At 39.2% G+C, this 14,671-nt stretch overlaps 1 protein-coding gene across 3 annotated transcripts in view; it reads left to right on the plus strand.

Annotated features, from left to right (window-relative positions):
• LOC134357903 (cadherin-12-like) overlaps positions 1 to 14,671 on the plus strand; it is a 669,532-nt gene that overhangs the window by 356,827 nt on the left and 298,034 nt on the right. The window lies entirely within an intron of this gene.

The raw sequence follows: 14,671 nt of genomic DNA on the forward strand, positions 1-14,671 counted from the left end.
ACAGGTCAAACCATTACACAGTACAATGAGCTAGAATAAGGTAAAACAATAACAATGCTGAATAAAGTGTAAACTCTGCCAAAAAAGTGTGGTTCAGATAAACAATAAAGTTCAAGATCATAATCAGTTAGATTGTGAGGGTAAGTGTCCACCTTATCACACAAGAAGTTCATTCTGGACTTTGATAACAATGGGATAGAAGCTGTCCTTGAGCCTGGTGCTATGTGCTTTCAGAATTTTGTTTCTTCCTCCTGATGGGAGAGGGGAGAAGAGAAACTTCCTTTAACAGTGTCACTATATGATCCTATGTTGTCAACAATTGTTACAGTGCATTAACAGCAGTGAGGATGTAGAATTTAAATGGCATATTGTGTTTTCATTTCTTTTCCTTCTATTTCGGTTGTTTGTTTGACATAACCAAATCAAAACCTTGACATTGCAATAAACAGTTATTCTCATATTTTGACCCTGAAGAAATCATAACATAATTTTCAAATTGACATTATGATAGTAAGAACGTTTTGCTTGCAGCCCCAACAATACATCTCACTAATACCCTTCAACGTATCTAGGTAAGCAGATAGCAGTGACCAAAAATGTTGTTAATGTGAAGCAGGTCATCTCCTGTGTGAAAGAGTAAAGTTGTTTAGATTTATACCACCTGATGGAAGGTTTATCCTTGCAGTTACCTTACCTACACTCTCAGAATGTGAGATATAGCAGCTGACCATTGTGTTTTAGTTTCAGAATTCAAGACATATTTATCACTGAAAAGAAACAGTGGTGTATCACATTCAAACTGGTTTTATGTATGGACGCACCATGTTATGGGTTTATATTAAGATATAATAGAACATGCTCATCTTCCATCTAAAAATGTTAGTCTTTTAATGAGGAAAGACGTTAATGGCTTAAGTTCTTCATTGCCTGCATTTGAATATGGTGGTGATACAATATTTAAAGTATTAGCTGGTAATCATGAAACCAGTATTCATAACATCACCATGACAGTATACTTAATTTAAATTTCACTAACAATTTTGAATGTGAATGACCATAAAACTACTAGTTTGATGTAAAAGCAAATTAGTTCACTCATGCTAACACATATGGTGGTTAAAAAAAGGCATATGGTACACTTGCTTTCATCAGTTGTGCCAGTGAATGTTAAAGGAGGCTGCAGTGCAGCTGTATAAACTATTAGGCCGCATTGGGAAGAGTTGTGTGCAGTTCTAGTCACCACATTACTGAGGATGTGGATGGAGGTGGAAGGAGTTTACCAGGATCTTACCTGGATTGAGGTGATTTCCTGGTAAGAGAAGTTGGGGACAAATTTGGATAGTATCAGAGGGTGAAGGTGAGGGAGCGAATTTGTATATAAGATAATGCGAGGTAGAAAGTCAGAGTGTTGTTCATGGGGTGGAAATGTCAAGTGCTAGAGGGCATAGGTTGAAGGTGAGATGGGGAAAGTTAAAGAAGATATGTGTGATAAATTGATTTTCGCGGAGAGTGGAAGATGGTTGGAATGCACTGCTAGCAGAGATGGGTGAATCAGATATGATAGTGATGTTTAAGATTGATTAGATAGACACACAAACGTGCAGGGAATATAGACTATGTGCCAACAGATGGGATTAATTTAGATTGGTATCACAGTTGGAACAGACATAATAAGTCAAAGGGCCTGTTTTCTACGGTTTGATATTCTACCATCCTTACCTGGTCCAGCCTATACACTGCTCAATGTGGTTGACTCTAGTAAGATGGTCAGTTTGAAAACATAGAGGGATGGATAATAAATAATGTCCTTCCAGCTTCCTAATGAAATAAGAACATATATATATATTGTTGATAATTTTCATATGCGTATGTGTCAGAAGGGATTTCTTGCCCATCAATGTGCTTACTTAGGAATTGATCCCTGATATTCTTAATTCATCACCTCAAGGGTTATCTAAAAATCCTCAGATTCCTGATTTATTGAAAATAATAATTTAAAGAACATACCTCTTGGGCTAAATTTATTTTTCATAGTTTGATCTTGATTATCTGTATTTCAAACACATTTTAACATGGATTGGATCATTTGGCAGATCTCTTAATAAAAATACGCATGTCCTTGCATCAAAACGCAAGACAGCACCCAATGAAGCAGTGAAAGGAAATGATCTCCTGCTAAAAGTTCTGCGAACAGATACACTAATGACATATCTTTTCATACCCCAATAACAGCAAGATATTTCTTTCAGTTTTATCTTACCATCAGTGCTGGTGAAAATATGTTTTTGTGCTTTATGGTTGAATGTACTGACAGCAGTAAAATGAAGGTCAAATTTTATGAAATTGCAGCCAATCCAGCAAACGTATCATTAAATTGGATACCAGTTACTCTTGATATTCTGTCTAGAGAAATGGGATATCTGACTGGCCTCGGTATCTAGAGTTCAGTGAAAACAAATAGAAAGATATGTCTTGTGAGCCTTATCAAACATACTATTTGTAGGCGTATTATAGACAGCATTCATTGCCCCGTCTGCTTATTGACTATTAGCTGTTTTACCAGTGTAACCTTAGGGGTTTGCATTGAAAATGCTTTCTTGCCAAGATTATTGAAAACTGCACTCACTATTATAGAAAAAAAAATATATTTTTAATTTATTTAGAGATACAGCATGATAACAAGCCTTCCTGGCCCAGCGAGCCTGTGTCACCCAAATACATCTATGTGACCAATTAACCTACTAACTTGTACGTCTTTGTAAGGTGGGAGGAAATCAGAGCACTCACTGGAAACCTACACGATCAGAGTGAGAGCATACTAGCTTCTTACAGACAGCAGCAGGAATTGAAACAAGGCTGCTGGCACTGTAAACCGATGTGTTAACCACTGTGCTACCATGCTGCCCTCAAACTATTTGCAGAGTATTCATTCCTGTATGTTAGAAGAGAAAATCAGGTGGGATATAGAAAGGATATTCAGAATAATGGTGTGCCATTTACTGTGGATGTAAGATCTAAAATTCCAATTGTTAACTGTGCTTTGTGCACTTAATGATGGTCTTTGAGTTTTGAGTAATGCAAAGTAGCTTACTTTTAACCTTCCATTGTAGAAGATCTTTTCAATTCTTTACAAATGTATTGTGTACCAAGGTGATTATGCTTTGGACAAGCAATCCAGCATCACACACAAAACACCACAGGAACTCAGGTGGTCAGGCAGCATCTACAAAGGGAAATTTATATTTGGTGTGTTGGGCCAAGGTACTTCAGGGTTTGTGTTTGTGTTTGTCTCTCCAGATTTCCAGCATCTGCAGTCTCTTTTATGTCTTGAGTAATCCAAGCAGAGTTCAAATCCCACCAGGGTACTGGGGAGTTCAAATTCTGTTTCATAGATGAACATGGATCTAAATACTAGTGTCAGTGAGCACGAAACCACAACTTCATTGTAAAAACTGGACCACCAATGCTCTGTGAGGAGGAGAGGGGTAGGCAGAATGTTTGCCTTTCTGGTTCCAGACCCATAACAATGTAAACCACTCAATTCTGAAGAAGAATAATGAGGGGTAGGCAGTAATTGCTGGTCTCAACTCTTCTGCATAATTTAATTTAAAAAGTAAGCTGGTGAGAGCATATTTCAATTTATTGCAACATTTATTCTAAAGAGGTTCTCTCTTGCCATTCAATTCTAAGTTGAGGACTTGGAAGAAAGAACATAATGATACAGATTCAAATCTGAATATTTTTGTTCAAATAGATGTGTGTTATATTTTAGGTTTAAAAGGGGAAGAGTCCCAACAAAGCAATAATTGTTTGACTTTGGGCTAGATTATCTTGGATTCAGTCCATTGCCCAGGCTTGCTGTCCAAGGAGCCTGACCACTGATGCCTTCTTTTACTTGGTTGCTGAAAGAAGTAGGCTTTAAGTGGCATATCCTGCATGGACTGTTTCCTACAACGCCAATCACCCGTTGAAGTTAATATAGTTACAGAGTCATGGAGAAATACAGTACAGAAATAGGCCCTTCAGCCCATCTAGTTCATGCTGAAACACATTTAAATTGCCTATTTCCAATTCCTGCACCGTGACTATGGTGTAGTCACTATTCAGGTCCCTATTCAAACTTGTCATAAGCATTAAAATCAAACTTGCATGGACCATTTGTGTGGCCAGCTCATTCCACACTCACGCAACTCTAGTGAAGTGGTTTCCCCTCATGTTCCCCTTAAACTTCTCACCTTTCACCCTTAAGCCATCACCTCTGGCTGTTGTCTCACCCAACCTCCATGGAAAATACATGCTTGCATTAACCTCATCTATACCACTCATAATTTTGTATATCTATATCAAATCTCCTCTCAGTCTTCTACATTCTAAAAAATGCAGTCCTAAACGATTCAATCATTCCTTATAACCCAGGTCCTCCAGACCTGGCAACATCCTAAATTTTCTCTGCACTCCTTCAACCTTGCTTTCATCTTTCCTGAAGGTACTGTAGGCAACCAAAACTGCACATGATACTCCAAATTAAGCCTCACCAGCATCTTATACAACTTCAACATAACATCCCATCTTCTGTATTTAATATATTGATTTATAAAGGTCAAAGTGCCAAAAGCTTTCTTTACAATCCTGTCTACCTCTGATACCACTTTCAGTGAATTCTGTATCTGTATTCCCAGATCCCCTTGTTCTACCACACTGTGTAAAACTTACCCTGGTTGATCCTACCAAAGTGCAAAGCCCTGCTCTTGTCTACATTAAATTCCATCTGTCATTGTTCAGCCAATTTTTCCAGCCGATGCAGATCCCTCTGCAAGCCCATGATAGCCTTCCTCACTGTCCACTACACCCCCCAATCTTGGTGTCATCCCCAAATTTGCTGATCCAGTTCCCAACATTATCAACATACATCAAAGTTGCTGGTGAATGCAGCAGGCCAAGCAGCATCTATAGGAAGAAGTGCAGTCGACGTTTCAGGCCGAGACCCTTCGTCAGGACTCGACGAAGAGTCTCGGCCTGAAACGGCAACTGCAACTCTTCCTATAGATGCTGCTTGGCCTGCTGCGTTCACCAGCAACTTTGATGTATGTTGCTTGAATTTCCAGCATCTGCAGAATTCCTGTTGTTTGCGTTTAAATTCCCAACATTATCATCTAGGTTACTGAAATCGATGACAAACAACAAAGGACCCAGCACCAATCCCTCTGGCACACCAATAGTCACAGGCCTCCAGACAGAGAGGCAACCCTCTACTATAACGCTCTGGCTTCTCAAAGCTAATGTCTAATCCAATTTACTGCCTCATCCTGAACGCTGAGTGACTGAACCTTCTTGACCAGCCTCCCATGCAGGACCTTGTCAAATGCCTTACAAAAGTCCATGTAGACAACATCCACTTTACTGGTAATTTCCTTGAAGACGTGAGAGCACAGCGGAACATCTGAAAATCTTCTGAAATGACTGCTTTGCTACTGCTGCTTCTGTGTGGTAACCAGAATCTCCGGAGCTGAAGGCCCCGAAATCCTCAGCTTTGCGTGTTTCAGCGGCCGGGGAGAGGTCGAAGGCACACGGCAGAGGATGGTGCTCGGGAGGTTGTATCGGAGAGACTGCTCCGAAGCTCAGAGTTTTCGGACGGATGGACTCCGGGTCGGCTAGGGTCGGCTGCTTCCAAGGTATCAGCAAGTTGATGGTGCCTAGAGGTTTATGGTAGGGAGTTTCTCCCTTTTGCCGTCTGCTATCGGGGACTCGGGACTCTGAGAACCTTTTTTTACTGTGCCTATGGTCTGTTCTTCATCAAATTATGGTATTGCTTTGCACTGCTGTAACTATATGTTATAATTATGTGGTTCTGTCAGTGTTAGTCTTTGGTCTGTCTTGTTTTCTGTGATATCACTCTGGAGAAACATTGTATCATTTCTTAATGCATGTATGCATTTCTAAATGACAATAAAAGAGGACTGAGTGTTCTCATAATCTAAAAAATCTAAAAACTCTATAAGACTGCTTAAACATAACCTACTATGCACAAAACCATGCTGACTGTCCTTAATCAGTCCATATCTATCCAAATATTTATATATCTGGTCCCTTAGGATACCTTCGAATAACTTTCCCACAACTGATATCAGACTCACCGGCCTATAAATTTCTTGGTTTCTCTTTAGAGCCTTTTTTTTTTATACAGCGGAACAACATACCCTCCAATCCTATGGTACTTCTCCTTTTGCTAAGGGTGTTTTAAATATCTCTTCTAGGGCCCTGGCAATTTCTGCGCTTGCCTCCCATAGGGTCTGAGGAAACATCTTGTCAGGCCCTGGGTATTTATCCCTCTGATTTGTCTCAGGCTAGCAAACACCTCCTCCTCTGTAATCTGTACAGGGTCCAGGAAATTGATACTGTTTTGCCTCACTTCTATAGACTCTGTACCTGCCTTCTAAGTAAACACAGATGCGAAGAATGCATTTAAGATCTCCTCCATCTGTTTTGGCTCTACCAATGGATTACCGTTCTGGTCTTCCAGAGGACCAATTTTGTCCAAGCAATCCCTTTGCTCTTAACATACCAGTAGAATCTCTTAGGAATCTCCGTTACCTTGTCTGCTAGAGCAAACATATGCTTTCATTTAGCCTTCCTGAGTTCTTTATTAAGTGTTCCCTTGCATTCCTTGTACTCCATAAGCACCTCATTAGTTCCTACTTGCCTTTACGTGCTATGCGCCTCTTTTTTTCTCTCCTAAGCAGGGCCCCAATATCTCCTGAAAACTAAGTTGTTATTCATCCTCCAGCCCTCCCTAGTATAAACGTGAGGGACAGATGTGATTTGTATTCAGAGATTTCTGCTTTATCACAAGTCTCAAAGGTATGTTCTCAATTCCTGGGAGTGTGTGCTCTCATTCTGGTTTCTCTGTGGAGAGAATACAGCCACTCAGATGCCAGCTCATCAATCTAGTTCAAAACCTTTTATGTCTCTTTACAACAGTACAGCTCAGAATTCATTCTTTTAAAGTCTAGTCGAAGTAGACCAATATTTCTCAAACACCCTGCAGTCACTGGATAAATCAGTGACAATTTCTGAGATATCCAGAAATCAATCAGTGAACCTCTTAGTTTCTTATTGCCAGCATTGTTGGCTGCAGCCCTTAATGGTATTTTATACATGCTGGTTTAGTTACTCTGCAAAGCCCAGCTACTCAGTAGGACACTACTTCTTTGCAGAAAAAAATCATAGACTTTTGCTTATTAATCCTACATGGGCATAGACACAGGCCAAAGTGAAGGGATCTCTTTAATCTGGGATGACACAGTTGTGTAGTGGTTAGCACAATGCTTTACAGTACCAGCATCCTATTCAATTCTCTCTGCTGTCTGTAAGGCATTTGTACGTTCACCCCGTGACCGCGTGGGTTTCCTCTGGGTGCTCCAGTTTCCTCCCACAGTCCAAAGACTTGGTTGGTTAATTAGTCATTGTAAGTTGCCACATGATTTGGCTAGAGTTAAGTTGGGGTTGCTGGGCAGCACAGCTCGAAGGGCTAGAAGGGCCTATTTCATGCTGTATCTCAATGAATAAATAAATATTTTGTGATTGAAGCCCCTGGTTTTGGACTCCTAGGTACTCACTGTTGGTCCTGATAGACCCCATAAACAATTCTGCATATTCCTATTGGAAATACAGTTTCTTGCCCTTATCCTATTATCCTGGCAATCAGCCCACTGAGGCTGAATCTATTTCAATAGACATTTTCAGAGTGTAAATCAAATATTATGATGTACATAAAACTAAAATATAATGTGTTAGGATTTATCTGATGCCTTGCACTCTCTGGCATGTAGTTCTGGCCATATAACCAGTGTGTTAAATCTCAAAATACATTTTTAAGGGGTAATATAGGGAGCGTAGAGAATGCATCGCAATGCACCATGTAAGGTTGTAATGTTGAGTCTTTATAAGGCACTGGTAAGGCCTCACTTGGAATATTGTGAATAGTTTTGTGCCCCTTATCTAAGGAAGGATGGCTAACATAGAGAAGGTTCTGAGGAGGTTCATGAGAATGATTCTGGGAATGCAAGGGTTTCTGCATGAGGACTGATTGATGTCTCTAGTCCTGCACTCTCTGGAATTCAGAAGAATAAGGGGAAATCTCATTGAAACTTTTTGAATATTGAAATGCCTCAATAGAGTGGATGTGGAAAGGAGGTTTCCTATAGTGAGAGTCTAGGATCAGAGGGTACAGCCTCATACTAGAGGGAGATAAGGAGGAATTCCTTTAGCCAGGGAGTGGCAAATCTGTGGAATTCATTGCCACAGGTAGCTGTGGAGGCCAGGTTATTGGGTATATTTAAGATAGAGGTTGATAGATACTTGATTAGTCAGGGCATGAAAGGTTACAGGAAAAAGGCAAGAGATTGGGGCTGAGAGGGAAATGGATCAGCCATAGTGAAAAGGCAGAGAAGACTTGATGGGGCAAATGGCCTAATTCAGCTCCTATATGTTATAGTTTTACAGTCGTATAATACTGGAAACAGTATCTAATCTAGGCTCATGCAACCACGTCAAGATCCTTATATCCTTTACATGCTTCCATTCCCAGATGATCTGTATCTGATGCTGGCTATAAATCTGACATTGACAAGGCTCATAAACATTAAATTGCCTTAAATTCATTGCAGTCTCTTTGCCACTGGAGTAAGCTGATGCCCTCTGCTGGTTGAGAGCTCATAAGTTAAAAGTGAGCTAAAAATTGAAATATTAATTAAATGAAATAATCCTCTGTGTAACTACTGATATTGGTTTAAACATTTACTTCTGATTATTCTTACTGTTATTTGAAGATAACAGTTAATATTCCTTCATCACTTAAATTACTACTGAAAAATTAAAAATGCAAAGTTTTATTCTGTGATATGAAATACAGGCAAATAAAGTTTTGTTTTGTATCTTGTTTTCAAATATTACAGTATCACAGTTGTGTAATGAATTTTAGAGATTGCAGTCTTAACAATGTAATAATGTGCACCTATTCAAAACCGATTGCTCTTGTAGTTGATGTGATATCAGCAGTTCTTGGTCTATACCCAAAACTCTTTCTGAATGATTTAAATGATACATGTGGTTGATATATATCACAAATCTTATGTTCTGGAAAAACTTAGCGCATTAAAGATAAGAACAATATTTATCAAATATAGTGCCGAGTTCAAATGGTACACCAACAACAGAATGCATGCGTGTTGTTGCATTTCAGACTACTAGTTTGACAATTCATTTATCATTCTGCTGTTATAAAATTCCAATTAATTATGTATAACAGTATCATAATTGGGAAAAGAGTCATCTAAAGAGTGAAAATTGATAATAACTCTCCTTAAAACTATCTGACAGTCCAATAAATAATAGATTTCAAAATTTACTTCTAATGACAATGAAAAATGTTTATTTATCTCCAAGTTTTGAATTATGCCACTAAAACCTCCCTCCTTGATCAAACTTTAAGTGGTATGACGTGAGATTTATTATGTAACACAAGTTTGTTATCAGCTGTCTGCTATGCGTTCAAAACTACTTTCCTCAGGTAAATCAAAACGCCAGATATTTGATTTGTTTTACATATGTGGGCAGCTGTCAATGGACAATCATTCACAGATTATTGGATTCAGATCCTGTCACTGTTTATTGTCACACTGGCTCTACTGTTTACTGTGGAATGGTTACATTCTCTGTTGGCAAGTCTGAGGTAATACATTTCCTTAAAACTAATGATCACCCTATGATCAGAAGAACATTCTCACTCCCTTACATACTTGGCACACCAACAAGTGTGCTGTACTCTGCATTGAACTACAACTCTGCAGAAGTCAATGAAAGATGACAACGCACAGCTGTTATAATATATAGTATGTGTGTTTAGTGTTACACATGCTGTACAGCCATTATACTCTGCACCTGACAGTCACACTTTCCCAGTTCGGGTGAAGGGTCTGACCTGAAACATCAGTTCCATTTCTATTTTTATAGATAATGAGTATTTCCTATGTCTTCTGTTTTTATTGAAGTTACTGAGATAAATTAAGCAGTAAAGAAAAGACGTTGTTTCATCCTTGGAATACCAGAATTGAAATCAGAAAAAAATAGTTAAAAATTTTCACACTTGGAGTATTTGGAATCTTTGTAGTTTCTATAAATAAAAGTAGCAGAGTTGATGAAGAGGATGCACGAATAGTCATAGATTATATAATGCGGAAGCAGGCTCTTCAGCTCAACTTCACCAAGTCAACCAGGACTCATCCCACCTGCCTACATTCGGCTAATATACACCTAAACCTTGTCTATCCACGTGGACAAACTCATTACAGACAGTGGTGCAATTGAACCCAGGTTGCAGGCGTTGTAATACCATTACACGAACCCCTATACTAACTTCGCCATTGACGGTTCAAAGTCCAGCAGTGAAAGGAGGAGTCCAAAGTTCAAAGTAAATTTTATTATCAAAACATCTATATGTCACCATATACAACCCTGGGAGTTATTTTCTTGTGTTGCTTATTCAACAAATGTATTGAATAATAACTATACCTGAATCAATGAAAGGCCACCCAGACTGCAGAAGACACCAAACTTTGAAGGGGGGTGGTGGTGTTGGGCATGGTGCTAGAAACCTATTTCCCATAAAAACCCAATGCTGAAGAAAGATCAACCAAAGCTCCTAAGACCTCATCCCTGGGAGACAAAGGATATTCAACGATAGGCTGCATCTGGGGGCAATTTGAAAGAGTGGCCCAGTACAGAGGACTCTGGTGAATTCCTGCCAGCAGCCTAACCCCAAGTGGGGTGATGGGCTAAGAAGAACAACTCCTATATTACTATGCCACACCTGTCTAAATTTATTTTTTTTCTGGGAATTTTGGATTAGATACCAGGAGGCTGGAGTACAGATAATTCTATAGAATTATAGAACAATACAGTACTGATGCTGGGCCTTTGGTCCAATAAGTGCATGCTGACCTTATTGTTCACCTAGTTAGTTCCAATTCCCTGTGTTCAGCCTATATTACTCAAAGCTCCATCCCTCTCTGTATCTATCCAAGTATCTCACAAATACTTCTGAACCTATCTCATGCAATTCCTCCTGCAACTTTTTCTAAATATTCAACACCCTCTGCATGAAAAGAACTAAACCTGTACCCCTAGGTTTGGATTTCATGTCGTGGCAAAAGAAAAACCGTTGTCGTCTGCTTTATCTATGCTTCTCACAAAATTTAAACACTTCCTTAAGGTTGCCTCTCATTCTCCTGCTTTCCAAGAAATAAAGACCAACCTCTCCTTATAAATCAGGTCCTCTAATCCTGGCAATATCCTCAGATCTTTTTCTAACAACATTGTGCTTATATTTAAAATCATTCTAAAGACAAGCACAGAAACCACAGGTCAGTGGTTGGTGGGAAAGATACTGAAGGGAATTTTGAGAAACATCATCCATCTGTATGAAAAGGGTGAGAGTTGATTAGGGGTAATCAGTATGGTTTTTGTGTGTTTGGGAACTCAATTCTCACAAATTTGATTGAGCTTTGAGAGGAAGTGATCAAGAGGATACACAAGGACAGGGTGAAAGATCTCTCGTAATAGATTAGTTTAGAACGTTACTGGTGACCAGAAGGATCCATGGTGAGCAAGAGAATTGGAAGCAAAGATGACTTGGCTTGGTGGGAGGAGGGTGGGAATGGAATGCTGTAGATAGAAGTGTGCTGTAGGGATTAATGTTGCCAATCCACCCCCCCCCACTCTTCTATTTGTCACATATTATTGATTTGAATAAGGATGTAAATGGCATGATGAATAAACTCTCAAAATGTTGATAATTGCAACAGGACCCAGATAAACTTGGAAAGTGGGCAAGTGAATAGCAGATAAAATTTAATTTAAGCATGCACAAAGTAATGCTTTCTGAGGAGTTAAACCAGGGGAGGACATAGACAGTGAATACGTGTTGTAGAACAGAGAGGCCTTGGGGTAGAAGTACATAATAGCAGCAGAAGTAGACAAAGTGGTGAAGCAGGCATATAGCACACTTTCTTTCATTGAACAGAAAATAGAGAACAAGAGTTGGGACATCATCTTAAAGTTTTACAAGACATTTCAGAGATCTAGCCCGGAATATTGTGTGCAGTTCTAGTCAGCATACCATAAGGAATGATAAAATTAAGCTATAGAGGATGCAGAAAAATTTCACAAGAATTTTGCCAGACCTCAAAGATTTGAGTTGTGAGGAAGGACTGCATAGACTGAATTTGTTGTGCCTGGACTGAAAGAGTCTGAGAGGTGATCTTATTCAGGATTCAAGATCCAATATTTAAAATTATTGAATATCATTTCCAGTACGCAAGTGTAAAGGAAACAAAATAATTGTTGCTTTAGATGTGATGCAGCAAAAGGAAACGCAACAAGATGAAGAACACAATACATATGAATACGTAAAATAGCTTGTATACACAGATTGATTGTATGTCTGTAATGTCACCTTATGCACAGGATTGACTGTACATAAGGTGACTGACAGAAAATGATAAAGTAGGGACGTTTTGGGGTGTAGAGGAGGTTTAGTGAGGAGAAGTGTCGATCAGCCTTATTACTTAGGGAAAGTAACTCTTTTGAGTCCAGTTGTCCAGGTGTGGATGCTACATAGCCTCGTCCCTGATGGGAGTGGGACAAGCAGTCCATGAGCAGGGTGGGTGGGATCCTTCATGATGTCACTGGTCCTTCCTTATCACCTTTCTGCATATCTGTATATGTCCTTGATGGCGGCTAGGCTGGTTCCTGATGCATTGTAGATCCTTCCTGTCTGCCAGAGTGCAGTTTCTGTACTATGCAGTGGATGCAGCTTATTGTAAAGGTTTATAAAATCATGAGGGGCCTAGATTAAGGTGACTGATTACGGTATTTTCCCAAGGGTAGAGGTAGAGGGTGTAGGTTTAAGGAGAGGGGAGAGAGATTTAAAGGAGACCTGAGGGCTAGGGTTTATTTCTATACAGAAGGTGGTGGTTATATGAAATGAGCTGCCAGAAGAAATGGGAGAGATGGGTGCAATTATGATGGCTAAAAGGCATTTGGATAGGTTTACAGATAGGGAAGGTTTGGGGATGTATGGACTAAATGTGGGAAAATGGTACTAACTCAGGAAGATTTCTTTTTCAGCATTGATGAGTTGGGACAAAGGGTCTGTTCCCGTGCTGTACAACTCTAGGACTCAAAAAAAAAAGTTTCTGTCTCCACAGATGCTGTCTAATCTGGTGAAATTCTTGCTTATTGTTTCAGATTTCCAGCACCTATAGTCATTTAAATTTTCTGTGTAAGTTCAATCAGAAAAAGTAGTAAGAAGATTTTTTTCTTATATTCTAGACCAGAGAGACAAAAAGTGCTATACAGAAATTGAAGAATAATTAGACTGTTTTGCTCCTTATGCCAACTCAGCCATTGAGAAAGATCATGGATCATCTTTGACTATAATTCCCATATTAACTCAACATCCCTTCATTCCTTTGATATCTTGAAATTTATTGATCCATGCATTAGATGCATGGAGTAACTAAGCACCCCCCACCTCCACCCCCGCTTACTGAAAATTTCAAAGATCCACCACTCTTTCGGAGAAGAAAGTTCTTCTCATCTCAGTCCTGAATGACCTAACACTTCGACTGAAATTGTGGTTCCAGACATCCCAGCAGGAAGAGGCATCATGTTAATATTTACCTTATCGAGCATCCTTAACTGTTTTAATGAGATCACCTCTCCTTTGAAATTCAGAATACAAAACGAGTCAGCTTAAGTTATCTTGATACAATAGTCCTCCTCATTTCTGGATTCAATCTGATGAACCTTCACTGCGCTTTCTCAATTACAAGTCAGTTCCTCCTTTGATATTGGAAGCTCATTTATCTCTTTGCTGTGGGTAGGTGACTGAAGTTGAACATGATGCTGTGTACTAGGCCTCACCAATATCATATACAACTTGAACATAATATCCCAGCTCTTGTATTTGATACTTTGATTCATGAAGACCAATGTGCCAAAAGTTCTCTTTATGATCCTGTCTACCCATGATGCCACTTTCAAGAAATTATGGATCTGTGTTCCCAGTTCACTTTGTTCTATCACGCATTTCAATGCAGTATTGTTCACTCTCTGGGTCCTACCCTGGTTTGTCCTGTCAAAGAGCAACACCTCCCACTTGTCTGCATTTAGAGCACAGATAAGGAAGAATTTCTTTAGCCAAAAGTGGGTGAATCTGTGGAATTCATTGCCGCAGATGGCCCTGGATGCCAAGTCATTGGGTATATTTAAAGTGGGAGATGATAAGTTCATGTTTAGTAAGGAAATAAATGGTTGTAGGGAGAAGATAGGAGAATGGGGTTGGGATGGATAATAAATTAGCCATGATTGAATGGCAGAATAAACTTGATGGGCCAAATGGCCCAATTACACTCATATGTGTTGTGGTCTAAATCAATATCATATTTTAATGAGCAACAGAGCATATACTAATTACTTATGAACCTGTACATAACTATTCCATGTGTGGTTTCCCCTGCACCTGATATAATTGAGCTCAAAAACACAGAAATGCATTGTAATCTATTAATACTACAATTTGAATTATGTTTAGAATGTATTCTGGTATAAC

The sequence above is a fragment of the Mobula hypostoma genome, chromosome 17 (assembly GCF_963921235.1).
Source record: "Mobula hypostoma chromosome 17, sMobHyp1.1, whole genome shotgun sequence".
Taxonomy (NCBI): domain Eukaryota; kingdom Metazoa; phylum Chordata; class Chondrichthyes; order Myliobatiformes; family Myliobatidae; genus Mobula; species Mobula hypostoma.